Here is a 13590-nt window from a genome sequence, read left to right on the forward strand (position 1 = left end):
AAAAAAGAAATTCATAGGAGCAAGTCGATTATTTAACATTCTGATTTTAAGTCAAGTAATTTCATACATTTTCATGCTTTTCCATAGTAATTACAATAAATAAAAGAGAACCTGTCTAATTGTTAAATGGCTTTCATCTCTGCATGCTCCCTTAATAAGTGTGACCTTGAGCAAGTGTCAGTATTTCTGTGTCTGACAATCAATGTTATGATGGGGTTTAACACCAAAGCTTCTATTATTTTAAATAGTGTAAAGCTGTACCACAATTCTGTAATTTTCCAATTTGCTTGCCCTCCACAGAATATTTCTATCATATAGGGAAAATATATTTCAGCATAATTTGTGTTCTCTTACTCTTCTTCAAAGTTTTAAATTTGATTTAGCAAGCATCTATTGAGATGCTGTGAGTAGTATTATAAATGTTGCAATGAGAAAACTAAAAAGTTCCATACAGCCAGGAATGTACAGGGCCATCAGTGACTCAGAATTAGAAGGGTCTTCCTTTCCGTTTATGAGAAATAACAAGAGACATGATAGTGAGACACTTCCTGTCTACTTACAAGAAAAGGCTATGTGGTTCATTCTCCTGTGGAGATAATAGATGCACTATTTGCACCAGCTGGAAGGAAGACAGAACTTCCTTACCAGTGGACAATATAGCAAGTCTACTTCTACTCTCAACACAGTGCTTTGCTTGCTTAACAAATGCCTTGAAAACCAACCAATTTTTAAGTTTTCTGTTCTTTGGCTAGTGGCCAGTTTATTTACAATAAAGCTAGAAAAAGAAGCCAGACAAGTAATATTTAAGATTTATTGTACTTTCTATTGCTTTATCATGATGGCATGGGACACAATTTACATTTTTAATAATTTTATAGGTGACAAAATACTGAAAAGTTACACTGCATTTTTAAAATTCTACACCTGTTATGTGTGAAGTCATTTATGATGTCACTGGGGTTACTCCGTAGAGCAAGGAATCTTACTCACACTTTTGAGCCCCGTGGATTCACATTGGGCATGCTTTACTGATTCTCTTAAGGGAAGGAGATTTATTTAGGCCAAAAGAGGTTACTTTATAAACAATACGACCTATTCTACACTTTCATATTATTTAATGATATTTTATTTTACTGTCCTGTCTATTGTAAACGTCCATTTGCCTAGTGCTATTATGGACTATTCAAAAAAGGGACAAATCATTCTTAGAAGAAATAAAACCAGAATGCTCTATAAAAAGAGAAAAAAAATTTAGCTGACTTATTTTGGATACATCATCAGGGAAGATCAGTTGCTAATAAAGAGATCAGTAAAGTAGAATGTGAGCAAAAATGAAGGCAACCCTCAATGACATCGATTGACAAAATAGTCACAACTGTAGTCTCAAACATATGAAAGATCATTAGGATGGACAACATGCTGCTTAGCTACAAGCAAGGTCGCTATGATTTGGAGCTGTCTCAACAGCAGCTAACTCTACCTGTGCACTAAAGTTGCTATGTGGCTATTATAGATTGGATTTTTGTTCCCCATAATAACCAACTTGGCTAGGCTGGATTCTCATATTATGTAATTTCCCTTCATTTTTGTAATCTGAAGTAATTATCTGTTGTAAATCCTATCCTCTAGCATGTTAATGTAGGTATATTAGAGGCAGTTGCGTTAATGAGCCAGAATGCAATCTATTACATTAGATTGTATCTTGAGTTAATCTCTTTTGATATATAAAAAAGATTAAACAAACCAGCAGAGAATGATGAACCTAACTATCTCCCAGAAAGTAGAGCCAGCAGTTGAATGGGTCCTTTGGACCTGGAGTCGTTTTGCTAAGAACCTGCTAGAGCCAAGATAAAATGGATGCTTAACCACATGGAGCTCTTTGAGGGATGCTGGTGATGTTGCCCACAGGTATTGACGGGATACAGGATTCCTCTAGGGACCACTGAGAGATGAAGCCTTACTCTAAGCTGGTGGAGTGAATTGTTGTCCACTATGAGTTCATGACATTTGTTGGTTAATGCCATCCACATTTGTTATTTCTGCTATAGTAGCACTAGATAATAAAAAGTGATAAAGTGATATTTTTAAACGAATTGACTGAGAAAGCTTCACTGTATTTTGCTATAAATATATTTATTTAATTGCCATCATATTTTCTACACATCAGTTCTGCAGTATTGTGTCCAAAGAGATTACCCATGATCTGAGATTTTCTATGTTTGTTTCAAAGCACTCTGCTGTCCTCTTTAACCAATTGCTCTAACACGTGTGGATCTTCTATGCAAAGAACCTCACTGTGGCATTCAAATGAAATGTATTCAATACCAATTTACATTTCAAAGAGCGATTGTAGATACGCACTTTGTAATCAGTGGTAATGGGAGGGCCTAGCCCTTCTCTTGAGCATGAATTGCAAGAAGAGCAAAACTACATTTTAAAGTAAAACATTTATTTCTTAGAATTATAAGAAAATTACCCCATCTATTTATTGTCAAAGATACTAAGGTCAGGACAAATTGGCACTGTGCCAATCATTTGTATGGTCGGCTAAATGTCTTGTTAAAAAAAAAAGTTTCTATTTTTGTAATTTACTCAGTGATCCTAAAGTGATTCATTACCTTGTAACCTAAAGAACAATTTGCTAAAATGATTCTTGGTATTACATGATTTTTTTTTGCCATCTTTCAACTCAGAAATTAGAGAAGACAACAAAGGGACTGCAGAGCTAAGTATGAATTTTCTCCTGGTGATGTGTGTGTGTGTGTGTGTGTGTGTGTGTAAAATCTACATAGAGATTAACGTTTTTTGTGATTCTTCAATGATGGTCTTGGAAACAAATGCAGACTTAAGGAAAGAAAAAAAAATGATGGTCTTGGAAATAATTGCTGTAGACTCCTTTAACCTCAGAGTCACCATCAATTATCTTGGTACATTATAAAATAAACTTCTATTTCATCGTGTATGGAGAAATAAACTGTACAGATCCAAAACAGCTAGTATCAAACAGGTAAATAGTTATGGAGAGAAAACATACAGGTTAGCCAGTTAGTGGCCACTCAGTTAGTTCCTCACTCAGGGTGATCCCATGCACAACCTAACACCATGTTGCAGGGTTCTAGACCACCCCATGATCACTTGTGAGCCAGACCTTGTGACCCATAGGGTTTTGAGTGGCCGATATTTTTGTAATTAGATTATCAGGCCTTTTATCCAAGTCTATGGCAGTGTGGAAAACCAAAATCAAACCAAGCAAAGCAACAAGCCCACTGTCATTGAGTACATGCCCACTCACAGCCGCCCCACAAGACAGGATGAACGACTCCACGGGGCTTCTGAAGCTGTGCCTATCTATGGCCAATACTGCCATAGCCTGATCCTGCTGTCGCTTGGACCCGCTGCAGTTTTGGCTAGCATCCCGATGCTTAACTCAAGGCGCAACTCAAACCTACACCTGAGCCTTCTAACTGGAAGTTAAGAATTCTATCACTGAGCCACCCACAACCTTTAAAAATCTGAAAAGATGTCTAATGCAGGAAGGCACTTGAAAAAAAGAAAACAAACAAAAACCAAAACAAACCACTTTAATCAAACCCTCTCCATTGTCCTTCCCTGTCTTTTATGACGTAACATGACCCAACAGTTCGGTCTGGGTTTTATTATTGTATTTTAGAAAATAATAAAAGAAAACAAGAAATATGGAAGAGACACTGTGTGGGGCCAATAAAGCCTAAAATATTTACCATCCAGCCCATTACAGGACAATCTGCCCATCCCTCCCCTATAGTAGATCTACTTCGCCGATCATGCAAAAAGATTATTTCCTGAAGAGTTCCATTTGAGAGAAACAACCTGACCTCTTCCTGCTGAGTCATAGGCTGGAGGCTCTCTCTTAAATAGGACTATTTTTGAAACATTCAAACTGTTTTATTTTGTCTTCTCACCAAATCCAAACCAAATCGCCTGTGTTAAAAGTGGAAGTGCATTGAATGTATCTCTGATACCAATACAATTCCCAGGGTTGTGATCTTGTTTTAGACACAAGTAATTGCACACAGGGAGGCTGAGATAAAATCAATTAATATTACCCTTCGAGCCATAATTTACGATGTGATGTACTATAATGCTGCACTCTATACCCGTGGTTATAGACTCATTTTGGAAGGTGTTTTCTGCTAATGCTAATAGGCAGGATTAAGGTCGGGTTAAGTCTTGAATTTTGAAGAGGGTCTGAGTTGAGTCACCTCCTTTGTTTCCTTGGAGATATGGTTTGCAGAAAAACAAAAACCATACTTCCATCAAGCCGTTCCTCTATGTAGAAGGGACATCTTGAAAGCAGAGAGACGTCCCAGGACCACAGGAAGTTAAAACATTGGAGATCCCTGTGTGAAGTGGTGGAGGCAGAGACCAGAGGCCAAGGCAAGGAGACCATGAGATAGCCAAGAGAAGTAGACCAGGCCATCGGGACTGTGAGGCACAGCATCTCTGGTTGGCTTCCTGGCCACGGATACAGATACCAAGGGACCATGTGGCTGAGGATTGGAGAGAGAATTGACTACCGGCTGAGGAGAGGTGTTGCTGGATACTAATGACTGTATCCTTACTATTTACTAATCCTGGCTAGCGATAACCTGTTAATAACCCTTATAAACACCCTTAATTATTAGAATTGATTGTGAGTTCTGTATGGCCATTGTAATGAATTATCAAACTCAGTAGCTGAAAAAGTAGATATTGTATATGATAGAACAGAGACTTATTTAGCTATTATTCATAAAGTAATTGAATGATGTAAGGGAGTGAAAAAGGGAAAAATTATTAAGCTGTAAACAGCTTCTATCACACCTCAAATTTTGTCTCAACAAGATCTACTCCCACTGTAAAGAAAGTATAAATGCATTGAGACATTTTTCATTTGTATAATATTATTACATTTGCTTGCAAAATTATTTGATTATGATTATTGATATAACAAATGCTATTTTTCTTTCTACTCCCAAACCCCAAGAAATGACAGACAACATGTTTTTAAAAGATTTAGGAGAGTAGCAGGAAACAAAAAAGATTGACAGAGACAGATGATAGATTTTGAAGATTAACTTAAAAATAGAAATCAGACGGGGAAAAATGTGTGGAGAAGTATATTCTGAAATTGCCACATCACAGACTAAAATGCATGTGAGAAATAATACTGAAGTGCGAGTGGAAAAAAAAATGTGCCAAGAAGAAAATGCATTCAGAGCACTGAGGCCAGTCAGTCTCTCCCTGCTTCATGACTTACAAGTCTTAAACTGAGGAAGAGTGAGCAGGGCACAGCAATGGCATATATTTCTTGGCAAAAGCATTATGTAGAGTCATTGGGGATATAGATTTAGGGTCATGAGATATTGGCCATGAAGATAAGGATGCCAAACTGTGACCTACAACTCTTTTTTCTTTTTTTTCCTTTTAATCATTTTATTAGGGGCTCGTACAACTCTCATCACAATCCACACATACATCAGTTGTGCAAAGCGCATCCGTACATTCATTGGCCTCATCATTCTCAAAACATTTCCTCTCCACTTAAGTCCCCCGCACTAGGTCCTCACTTTTCCCCTCCCACCCCGCTCCCCCCTCCCTCATGAGCCCTTGATAATTTATAAATTGTTACAATTCTTTTTTCTCTGGCACCACTGCCACCATTTCCATCGCCATCACCATGAGCTCAATATTCCTTGAGGTCACTTTATTTCCGCTACCATTCTCAGAACTTGTATGTGTATGTTGCTATGGGCTCCTGAACCCTATAAAGTTTATATTGTTGTTAAATCATTAAAACTGGAAAAAGTGATAGAGCATTTAAGGCACTTTCACAATAGCTATTCCTTGACTGAGCTGAGTTCATGGTCAATGTAGTCAAATGTAGTTCAAAGCCCAGATATTGAACCATTAGGACACAATGTATTTCTAAATAACATACAGACTTTTGCCAATATCACCAACATCCATGACTTCTCAAATAAAAGGTTGAGAAAAACAAATGATCACTATGCATTTGAATAAAATCAGCACTCTAAAGAGAGTTTCTTTCCTTTGTTTTTAGTAGGCAAAGAATTTTATTTACCTCTGCTTCAAATTTTATTCCCAGGTTTCTTCAGCGTATCTGGCTGCAAAGAATGAATCATGTATAAGCAATAACGTAAAAGAACTGCAAATTCCGAAAGGCTTGGGATTAAAAATATTAGATCTAGATTTTATCAGATCCATACACAAAACAAATTTTAAAAGCAGCCATTATATAAAATAGCAACTCAACATCACTTCCCAAGTTTCATCTTCCCCAGAAGCTGACTCAAATCAGTGAGCCTCACTCTGGATGCCTCATCCAAGTTCTCCACAAGATCTGGAACCTGGTCATCCCCATCCTCTCCTGTAGCAAGTCAGGCTGTCTGCGCCCAGCTACTTCAAGATGCTGAGAAGCATCTGTCAGCTGCTGTGTCTCAGCCTGGCCGGTGATGGTGAAGGTGTTCGCAGCCAGTGATGCTGGGACTTCGGGGTTGTTAAAGTGGGTCACTGTTCCCTGGTTTGTAAACGTATTCACCTCTTCAATCCCAGAGACACTGTTTACCCCTAGCTTCTTTAAGGAGAACTGCAGTTTTTGTCATCTGCTGTGGCTGTTCTGTGAACCACCTTATCTGGGGGACAGTTCCTTTCCCACCAACGCGCACTCGTGCCTGCAGTTTGGCGAGTTTCTCTTGATTCATGATAGTCTCTTTCATCTTGTTGGAGAGGAAATGGGGCCGCGTGGGGGACGAGGGCTGGCGCTCAGGGGTCTTTGGCAGACCAGCTGAGATTAGGCGCACACACGCGGGGACGCAAGACGGCAGATAGAGCGAAAGAGAGTTTCTTGTCCCAATTAAAGAAAAGATTACCATGGGAGAAATATAAAAGCACTAGAATTGTGTGGGTGTGTGTATTCTCATACTAATTAAGTAGAGCATCCTACCATTGAAAACAATGAGATATTTTTAAGTGTATAACTTTTGAAATAACAACTTTATAGCACTGTTAAATCACTTGAGATTGGAGAGAGATATAGTACAAATTACTGACCTCGAAGACGGAGCTCAGGATTAATGAAAAGAAACAATGCAAGCGATCAAAATGATGGAAACCATGAGTCAAAGCTGAAATGAAATAGCCCAAAAGTCAGTTCGTAAAATGCTCAAATCCATCCAATTAAGTTCATAGGTAGACAGAGAGAATATACACGATGATATAATTACTTCAATTGAGAATATATGTGTCTTTTTTAGATTAGAAGTTTACAAAACCCTGATCAGCATGAATATAAAAAGATTCATCAATGGGTGTCTTAGTCAAAGTTTGGAACACTGAGAACTAAGGGAACTTCTTTTTTAATGGGAAATAGCTTTGATGCTTTCTGCTAAAAATCCAAAGAGCTTCCAGACAGAAAAAAATTAAAAATTACTTACATTAGTACAAATATTAGGTTGATATCAGACATTTCATCTTCAACATTGACTAATGGATGACTGCATGTGCAAGTAAAATGCCTACTGCAAATCAAGAGCAGTAAATGAGTTAAGTAAATTAAATTATAAAATAGCAAACATTTTCATCTGTAACTTTTTGGGTTAATATTTCACTTGTCCTAATTTGAAGTTTTAATAGCTCTTCCCTGCCAAGTCTCGAGAATTTTGTATTTAAATGAATGATACCATACATTATAAAATAATAATTATGAAAATAAAAATAAGAAATCACATCCTACAAATCTGCATAATTTAGAAATTGTTCCTCCTTTTCCTCTTTCAAATATTTTCTCTGCATTGCTGTGAAGTCAGTTCAACCAGATTTGTACATGGCAAAATCACGTGGGTCCCTTCTAGACAAGGAACTTAACCCAGCCTCTCTCTTGGAATTCGGGCTGTCACCTGAGCAGTATGAAAAGTCAAAGCTTCCAGAAGATCCTGTTACAAACATAAAACAAAATAATAGACCAAGTGCATCACCATGCCTATGCATGCCTTAAGTTTGTTTTAGAAAGCAGAATTCTTACTAATGGTAATTCTCAAATTTCAGTCTTAATCACCACTGAGGTACCTCTTCTCTGAACATCAATTTGTAAAGATACACTTAAGAAAACTTAAAACAAATGTTTTATCACTTAAATAACATGTGAGAAGATGCATATGTTGGGTTAGTTTGAACCATATGCTACTTGGTTGTTTGGAAGTGCTTGCTAATGAAGCAAAAATAATTTAGGATTTGGATATATCTTTGGGGGTTAATGAATACTAAGTAGAACTATTCATTTAAAAGACCATTAATCCCAAATGATCTCTGTCCTGTTTGTGTCAGTTGCAAAGAAGTAATACAAAACAGAGACTTGGTTTCTTGAAGTCCACTACTCTAATGATGCTCTAGTAAATATCTTTTGCGAGCAATCAAAATGAATTGATTTCTTAGGCCAAATTCATTATAACCTATTCAATTCAGAAAATCCATGCATGTAGATCTGGAGACCTAATATTGAAATGTTCATTTACTAATCGTGACTACTACGGACAACATTGTTCTAAAACAACAATGCTTTTTGTGATATGAATTCTTCCATGGGGACAGTGATAAGGCCGATATCCTCTTGATAAAAATATGCCATACCTGACTGATGACATAAAGCATATCCTATGTGTCTATAACAATATAGCCTGCGACATGGATTGATTTTCCTGTGACTTAACAAAATCACCTTTATTTTACATAGATGAGCACGCTCGCCCTTCTATTTTTTTATGATATTGGCCAACATTTAATATTTTTTTTGGTAATGTACCCACCTTGAAATAATGCAGATTTTTGGCAGAAATTATTTATATTTATTTTCTCTCCAAAGAAACACTTGATGAGGAGAACCAAGTGGTTTTATGGCTTTGGTTACTGTGAGGAAGAGAAGCGTCAAACAAGAAGGTTACGTGAACAGCTCGCACTGAGGATAAGAACTTTTAGAAAGTGAATGTCAGGATGTGTGGGCTTGAGAGCAAACCAAGGGGGAGGGGGGGTATCTGTTTCATATTCCTTCCTTTATTTAACTGGCTGCCTTTTCCTTATATAAATCACTATGAGCACACTTTGTTTTTAAACAAGTGAGATAATTCATTGAAGTGGCAGCATATCTCAAACACTTTTCCATGCAGGTAATCAGCGCACAGGCTTTGCAGCAGTCGCACCTAACTGCTAAGTGCTCATGTTTCCATTCTTTAGCTGTCTGAGGTGGTCTACATTATAAGCCCTACTCCAAAACCTTAGTTTTCCCTTCCGTGAAATGGGATTAAAAACAGTACCCGCTCCATTCAGCCTGCTGTGAGGACTAAATAAGAATAGCTACGTAAAATGGAAATCACAATGACTGGCACATATTCGTTGCTCAACACAAAAATGTGATTGCCTAGATTTCTACCTTTCCTGCTTGCTTATGACACACTACAGCCTGATCTTCCCATTTCCCTAGTCTTATTTTCTGCCTTTCCCTCTGTTTCTCTGGCCCTTATTTTTCCTTTGTAAAACTCGGATCCTCTGCGAATCCGAGAATCAGATCATCTTTTCTTTCTTATTTTCCGGGATTCAATGTTTTAGGTTTTAAAAATCATGCAAAGTTTCACTAATTGGAAATATGATCAGTACAAACTTAACAAAGTAATAGGACCGTCGAAATGTATGCCATCTTCAGTTTAACGTATCTGGACATTTACCACTGAAAAAAGAAATTTCATACTGTACTCTTAGGTTAGTGGACTAGATGCATTCATCTCATTATTGTGAACACCTCCAATATTTAAGTAGGGATGCCATTGCTAACGCTATTTTGAGATATAAATCCCATCGAGTAAAAACCAGTGTGCAGTTCTATGAACGAGTAAAATGCTCATAATCATTAACTGCCAGCAAATCCAAGATATAAACCACTTTCATCTAATCCCCCAGTCCAAGTCCCTGGCAGCCAACAATTGCTTTCTGCTCGTATCATCTCGCCATTTCTAGATATTATATAAATTGAGTCATCAGCATGTTGAATTTTGGTTGGCTTCTTTCACTTGGTGAACAGTGCTTGAAAGTCATCCTTCTTGCTGAGTACACTTAGTATTTTGTTCATTTTACTGATGAAACTGATGAAGAGATGGGTTATAAGGAATGTACCACAATTTATTTTTCTATTCGTCAATTGATAGACTTTTGGATTACTTCTAGATTTTAGCATTTGTTTTAAAAACTGCTATAAATATTTGGTACAAAATTTATTTTTTGATAAGAGTGGTATGTTCTTGGATCTCTTTTCTATATGTTGAGGAGTAGATTTGGAGGAAGGTTATTAACAACCTGTGATATTCAGATGACACGCTTGCTTGCTGAAAGCAAAGAGGACTTGAAGCACTCGCTGATGGAGATCAATGAATGCAGCCTGCAGTATGGATTAGAGTGCAATACAAAGAAAACAAAGACCTTCACAATTAAGTCAGTGACCAACATAACAATAAATGGAGAAAAGATTTGAAAAATGTTAAAAGTGTCCTTTGTACTTAAATCCACGATCAATGTTCATGGAACCAACAGCCAAGAAATCAAGCAATATATTGCACTGGGCAAATCTACAACAAAAGATCTCTTTGAAGAATTAAAATGCAAAGATATCACTGTTAAGACTAAGATTAGCCTGACCTAAGCTGTGGTATTTTTAATCACCTCGTCTGCAGGTGAAAGCTAGATAAGAAATAAGGAAGCCCAAATAATTGATGCGATTGAATTATGGTGTTGAACATGCCAGGGACTGACAGAAGAAGACGTATCTTGCTTAGAAGAAGCAGAGCCAGAAAGTTCCTTAAAAGAGAGGATGCCGAGACTTTATCTCACGTACACTGTCCATGGATAATTAGGAAAGGCCGTCCCTTGATAGAGTGTCAGAGAAAAAGAGAGTTCTTCAGTGGGACGGATTGGCACAATGGTTGCAAAAGGGTTCACACACAACATTTTGAGGATGGCACAGGACTGGACAGTGCTCATTCTATGAGTTGACTGAATGACAACTAATAGCAAAACAACTATGTGCTTACATTTTATTAGAAAAAATTCATTTGCTTTCCAAAGTTGCTTTATCATTTCTTCTTACCACCAGCAATACACAAGAGTTTTAGTTGCTCTGCATCCTTGTCAGCACTTAATATTGTCAGTTTTCTTGTTTTCCTTCAGCTATTTAACCAAGAGTGGGATCTTACTCTAACTTTAATTTACATTACCTAATGACACATAGTTTCATGTACATATTTGCCACCTGGGTAGCTTCTTTAAATAACTTCCTATTCAAGTGTTTTGATCAGTTTTGTTTTGTATTGTTTATTATTACTAAGTTATAAAAATTCTTTGCAGGTAAAATACAAAACCATTATTATATTGTATTTTTTAAATTTATCTCTTGGCTTTTTTTTTTCTGTACCATGTCTTTTGAAATTTATTGTTAAAAGTCAATCTAAGGTAAAAACTTTTATTTCAATGATTACTTTGCAGTCTTTTCCCTCCCCATATATGTCAATGAAATTTTACAGTCACATGGTTTACAAAACTTGTTCAAACTTTTTATAAACCTTTTTGATATACTTTTTAAAGGTATGCATAACAAACAGCTAAATATTATTTTCAATTCTTTGTGACATAACTTATTCTTTGAGGAACATTATATACTTGCTTTTTGTTAGCTCTGCCGAGCACAGAGAGAAGCCTGAATGATATATGGGTTTCAGCTCTGTCACCAAGTAAAGACATAGACTTCAACTTCTGTCATGTCTCCCTCTCCACTTTTAATATTTTTTTCAAATGTAGATTTGGAATCACATTCATGTTAAGTCCCTATCAAACAGTAACGTGACCTGTGTCCTCTCAATTCTATAGGCAAATAGCCAGATGCTTCCTTCTCTACCACCAGCTCATCGCCAGATCGATCACGCGTGTGCTGACCAAAATGCCCAGTCCGATAAAGAAGATGCCTGCCCAGGCTGACCTCTCATAAGTTCTTGAGTCATTGTCTTTCCTTCTGAGATAAACACACATAGAAATTAAGATTTAAAGAATCACTATTGTTTCTGAAGAACCAGGCCTGTGTTCGAGCTTCCTCCTTCATTTCCTTCATCCTGTAGAACTGAGCCTCTAATCTGGCCCTTTCATTGTTCATTCGTGCATTCACTCATTCATTCATTTGTTTGTTCTTTTCTTCCTACATGTACTCACTCATTCAGCAAAGTGCTTATTGAACACCTACTATTCCATGCTAAAACTGAAGAGTACATTAGACAGACCTTGTGTTTTCCCTCAAAGAATCTCCCTGTGCTTTGTTATTTGACGTAAACTGTTAAGCTTTTCTGTTTTCCTTTTTTCCATTCTGACATGGCCAAAGAAATCCCTTAGCTTGCACACTTAGCATGATAATTCAGTGAGTCATGCCTCAGATATCTATACATTTTAATGAGAGATAAATGGGATATTCCCTTTGAGCTCCACCCCCCCCCCCTCAGCCAATTTTCTACAAAGGTAACCTCCTAAAATAAATAAAAAAATAAAAACCTTATCCCTAAATGGAGGAATAATCTTGCTACAACATTTCGTTGATATTGATTTTCATAAGGATAGTGAGCTGATTTTAGCAGGACAGCCTAGAAATTTAGCTTTCTGGTATATATTCCTGACAATTTATTTAACGTGGCAATAGTATTGCAATTGCTAATAAATACACCCCCAGCAGGCCAGGCTTCCCTTCAAAATATCTTCCCTCCTATACTAATATTCTGCCTGTTCTCTGTCACACTGTTTCACTTTGACTACATGGGCGGGCTTTGCTTATATCAAGGAAGTCTTTGCACTTGAAGGAGAAAGATTTGGAAAATAGGACCAGAAAAAGTTTGGCATTTAATATGTACTCTATTTCTGAAGTGGGGTGGGGGTGAAGAAGAGGTAATATAGTACTTTGGGAATGATATTCAAATGGGTTCATTCCTATGAAATAAAAGGAATTTAAAAAATAAAAGTTTTTAAAAGGCACCAATGCAATATACGTTTTTACTTTTCCCTCCGTCCACATAGGTTCAGTTTCAATACAAGATCCCATTAGAAAGGCTTTCTCCTGAGCTAACTACTCTGGCATTTCTACGATTACTCTGCAGACAATTTATCTACTTTTATTTACATCAGAAATGACGAAAAAGGAGAAAATCCAGATCAAATGCATGCAAATGTGAATCTCTCCATCTGTAAGCCTGCAGCCAATCTAAGAGAAGCGGGAAGCAGAATGGGATTGCTGGTTCACTGGGTTTCCCTCATCTGAACCAGTCTCTGCCCTTAGAGAACCCAGAAAGAGAGAGGCAGGGCAGAGAGAACAAATAAATGGCAGGCGAGCTGTTCTATCTATTCACAAATGTCTCCTCAACAAAACAGGAAGCTTCTAGCCCATATTCTCATATAGAATATGTTAGTCTAGATACTCATAGAACATGTATAGTAAAAACATCCAATCAGGACATGGTAATTGTGTACACACTGAGTAGT

General features: G+C 37.1%; 1 protein-coding gene and 1 pseudogene across 24 annotated transcripts in view; both read right to left on the reverse strand.

Moving 5' to 3' along the window:
* NRXN1 (neurexin 1) overlaps positions 1 to 13590 on the reverse strand; it is a 1284195-nt gene that overhangs the window by 1223251 nt on the left and 47354 nt on the right. The window lies entirely within an intron of this gene.
* LOC123521179 lies at positions 6297 to 6758 on the reverse strand (annotated as a pseudogene).

This window comes from Echinops telfairi, unplaced genomic scaffold, assembly GCF_000313985.2.
Source record: "Echinops telfairi isolate 266 unplaced genomic scaffold, ASM31398v2 ScPeMD7_7475;HRSCAF=8513, whole genome shotgun sequence".
Taxonomy (NCBI): domain Eukaryota; kingdom Metazoa; phylum Chordata; class Mammalia; order Afrosoricida; family Tenrecidae; genus Echinops; species Echinops telfairi.